General features: G+C 34.3%; 1 pseudogene; it reads left to right on the forward strand.

The window, feature by feature from the left end:
* Positions 1–202: 202 nt before the first annotated feature.
* Positions 203–2,277, forward strand: LOC121790078 (annotated as a pseudogene).
* Positions 2,278–4,772: the final 2,495 nt, after the last annotated feature.

Genomic DNA, 4,772 nt, shown 5'->3' on the forward strand with positions numbered 1-4,772 from the left:
TGTATCTAAAGTCAAACAACTTCTTAAAACATGTAGTGGTCAGGTATGAGACTTTAATGGGGACTCAGGGAGTTTCTATCATGGTAAATTTCTATCTTTATGTAGGTGTGTTCTGTTTTCTACTAAGGATACTTAAACCACCTTTTCTTCTCTTTCGCTTTTACTTTACATATTTTGCATTAAAATTCGTACCGATCACTACATGAATGAGAGAGTTGTTGGCATAGCTGGTTTCTCCGAGACCTCCGTTCAAGCGAAGCACCTCAACTACTTCCATATTAGCGTACTATGTTCGTTGTATGTGAGTAAAGACGAAAGGGTGAATAGCCTATTTGAGATGGGTTCTGCCAGTTCTAGTCAAGGAAGAGGGGGGGCTGAACACATACTATTATTTTAAGCAGACTAAATGATCCTATATCACCAATCAAATAGTTTTAGATTATGAGACTTGTAGGACGCAAGTGTAAATGTTCGATAAACTAGTTCCCTTATTATTATAATAATAAGGGGGGAAATAAGGGGAAATAGTTTAGTGTATATTGTTATACTAGTACTTATTTTTATATTGTTATACTAGTACTCTCTCTGTCTCCACTGAAGATGTCTCACTTTCTTTTGTAGTTGGTCTCAACTAAGATGACTCATTATTATAAATAGAAACACATATCTCTCTACTTTATTCCCTCTATCTTACTTTACTCTCTCTACTCCACACACAAAATAAGGTTGCTTAAATTCTCGTGCTGCACAAGGAAGGGTCATCTTCCTTGGGACGAACTACGGAGGGAGTACTTTATAAGGACTAGTACTTATAATAAGGCCCTCTTCTTAAGCCCCTTCCAAAACTATTGTTATGTTTTTCTTTCTAATTTAAATTGTTGGAAATTGTCGAAAATTATCTTGAGGCATTATGGTTTGTCCCACAACTTAGAAGTCATCCACAAAACCATGAATTTTAACAATTTTGTCAATTTTCCTGTAACGGCATACTATATTTGATTTCTTGCTTGTAAAATGTTGTCGATTTGGTGCGTCGACAAAAAAACAATAAATGTCACTAGCGGTTATATCGCGTGGGTAACTTATCTAGAATATTAAAAATTCATACTACTTCCGTTGACGAAAAATAATCTCATTTTGTCATTCAGGGATGTCTACAAAAAATAGTCTCATTTCGAAAAAGGAAACTTTGTCTCAGAGTGTATCCAATTTTTCTCCTTATCTCTTACTTTTTCTCCCACCTCTCTTACTTTCTCCCTTCTCTCATATTATAGTCAATTTTTTTTCTCTCTCTTAGTTTACCAATTTATCATTAAAACATGTATTATCTACCAAATCAGTAATTTGATCAAAATTCATAGTTATCTGGGTACTATTATTTTACCCTTATTTTTAGCATACATTATAGTTTTTCTATCAACATTTTATTCTGCCGTGATTAATCGACAAATTTACAATGTTAAGGTCCCTGAAAGGGTGGAGAAATGGAACAAGGAAGAAATATACTACCTCCGTACCAGATAATTCGTCTCACTTTGACCGGGCACGAGTTTTAAGAAATGTAATGAAAAGTGAGTTGAAAAAGTGAGTGGAATGTGAGTCCTACTTTTATATATTAGTTTTATAATAAAATGTGTGCATGCATGAGTTAGTGGAATACAAGGTACACTACCAAAAATGGTAAAAAGTGAAATGAGACAAATTATGTGGGACGGACCGAAATGGAAAAATGAGACAAATTATCTGGGACGGAGGGAGTACATCGGAAGCGGAAGCCAGGCGCCGGTGATAAACGCTTGTTACTCCCAATTCCGACTAGATTTCGACACCTTCTTGAAATGCCGGTCAGAGGAAGTTGTGGGAGGCGGAGCAATGGTGCTTACTAATCTTGGGCGGAGGAATGCTGCTATATTTGGGAACTCTTAGCTCTCTCTCTAAATGAAATGGTATCGGAGGGAGCCATCGAGGAAGAAAAGCTCCACTCATTCAACATCCCTCAATACACTCTTTCCCTGGCGGAGGTGAGGAGGAGCGTGGAAGAAGAGGGCTCCTTCGCCATCAGCCGCCTTGAGTCTTCGGAGATAAGATGGGCTGAGTGTGGCGGCGGCAGCTACGATGTGGCAAAATGCATGAGATCGGTGGCGGAGCCGTTGCTACTTGCTAGTGGAGCATTTTGGGGAGTCTATAATCGATGAGTTGTTCGAAAAGTACGAGAGAATCCTCACCGATCTAATGTCGAAAGAAGAGATGAAGTTCATCAACGTCACCGTTCTTTGATCCGGAGAGGATGATTCTGTAATCTCGTCGTGCAAAAATGTTTATCAATGTTTTAAATTAGTAAAAGAAAGTTTAAAATTTATTATAGATTGAATTTCTTTTTTCGTTAGTTCCAAAAAATTAACGTTTATATCCATTTATGGAAACAGTTAATGTGCAACACTTAATGGTATTAATTAATAGTGGTAAGTGTAAGCTATGGGTTGTATAGAGAAGTTTATAGACTCTCCTTAACTCTTTTTCTTCAAGTTAGTTTATTTTTTCAGATCCATGTTCCTCATCTTCAGTCTTTCAACGGCCATCTATAAACTTTGAGACATGGAACCTGTTAAACATAAGTTATGGAGTATCACTAGCGGAGCCAGCATAGAACAAGGGGGTACAACTGTACCCCCAAGTTATTGTGTATGTAGTATAGTATTGATATTAGGATTACGAAAGCCATTGGTGCAGTGGTTGGTGTGTTACTTTCTCTAAGGAGAGACTCAAGTACGATACTTCCTTAGCTTACCTGTTTTTTCCATTTGTAGTTTATAATTCTATGTTCCTTGTTGTATGTTTATTTTACATGTATATAAATTATTTTACCTTGTTTATATTTTAAAATATTATTTTTTTATATGTTGTATGTTTATTTAACCTCTGATTTGTACCCCCAATTTAAAATGTCTGGATCCGCCACTGTGGAGTATTTAGCATAAAATAAGATTATTAATTGAGAGAATGCAATGAGATTGATAAAAAAATAAAATAAGAAAAGAGAGCGATAAAAGTATATAGAAATACTAATTTGCCCTTAAAGCTAAAAATGGGAAAATGAAAAAAAAAGTTACAAAATGTCTAAATGTATTTCAAATGAATTAAAACCTAATTAAGTCCAAAAATATTAGTACTATATCTATATGTTTGACCAAGTAGTAATATATGGTGTATAATTGAAATCATACAGAAATATAGAAATAAAATACTGGGCTTTCATATTTTCCATCCAATGAAAAGAGGCCATAGCCCTGCCCTGCCTCTCTACCTCATTTTTTTAATTTAACTCAGTTAGTTCGAAATTGAGGGCAGCTTCTTGCTATCGACTATCGTCTCGGCTCCGTCTATTTCTTTATGAAATAGACTCATTTTCATCTTCATGCATTATAAAAACAAGAACACCAATTGATCTATTCATACTATTAATCAGATTATATTTAATTAATCTAGATTGATTTGATTTCTGTCTTTTTTTTAATATACTCTAATAGTAGATTTGATTATTGCTTTCAGTCACACATTCCCTTCATTAACATAAAATCCTATTGTATCAATAATCTTTATTCTTTCTTTGCATTGTTATAAAGTAAATAATATCGGTCACTCTGATCACGATATCTTTAAATATACCTCGATTTCTACAAAAAAAAGACAATTACTCCTACTACTCAAGAAGGAAAAAAAACTCTGTACAAAAACTTTTGTAGCTATAGAAAATTACTTTTTTTTTCACCCAAATCCCCTCTTTAATTAGACGAATCAATTGTCATTAAACTTTTTTTCACCCAAATCACACATATTGTGCTAAATTAAATAATCTTTTAAACTTTTAATAAGCAAAATACTCCATGTTTTAAGGTTTGAGAAACTAAAATCAAAGCAAACATTTATTTTTATTTGACTAATATATTTCACTTCAACTCGGGTTTAACACTTGGTCCGTCCTCTTAAAATAGTTTCAAAGTCAAGACACACACACACACACACACACATATATATATATATATATAATATATATATGGGGAGCGTTATCTCTTTTTCACATCTTAGATCCTTTTTCCTTCTTAATATTAAGCGTTAGATCTAAGGCATCAACGGATCAGATTGATTTTATAAAACTGGTTCCGTGTTGCATTATAGAAGGTGGTTGTATGCATTACAGGGTTATTATTGACATTTGACGGAAAAGTAACTGCCACATTTTGGTATCTGCGAATAATGCACCACATGGTCAAGAGTAATGCATATAATGACTATATAATGCACAATATGTGAACTGCAATGCATACGAATAAGATGTACCATGTTATGATGTTTGGACACACGTTTCTTGTTTCCCCTAAGGGTTTAATAAGCTTAGGGGCTAGGGTATAGTACGTAGACACGTATGTAATCTTCACATGGTAACGAGTAATGGATATAATTGACTATATAATGCACAATTTGTGAACTGCAATGCATACGAACAAGATGTGCTGTGTTATGATGTTTGACACACGTTTCTTGTTTCCCCTAAGGGTTTAATAAGCTTATGGGCTAGGGTATAGTACGTACGCATTAATAACAAATTATAAAACGATACGAATATTCACCAAATTGTCACGAGTAATGGATGTTATTAATATATAATGCACAATATGTGAACTGCAATGCATACGAATAAGATGTACCATGTTATGATGTTTGACACACGTTTCTTGTTTCCCCTAAGGGTTTAATAAGCTTAGGGGCTAGGG

The sequence above is a fragment of the Salvia splendens genome, unplaced genomic scaffold, assembly GCF_004379255.2.
Source record: "Salvia splendens isolate huo1 unplaced genomic scaffold, SspV2 ctg405, whole genome shotgun sequence".
Taxonomy (NCBI): domain Eukaryota; kingdom Viridiplantae; phylum Streptophyta; class Magnoliopsida; order Lamiales; family Lamiaceae; genus Salvia; species Salvia splendens.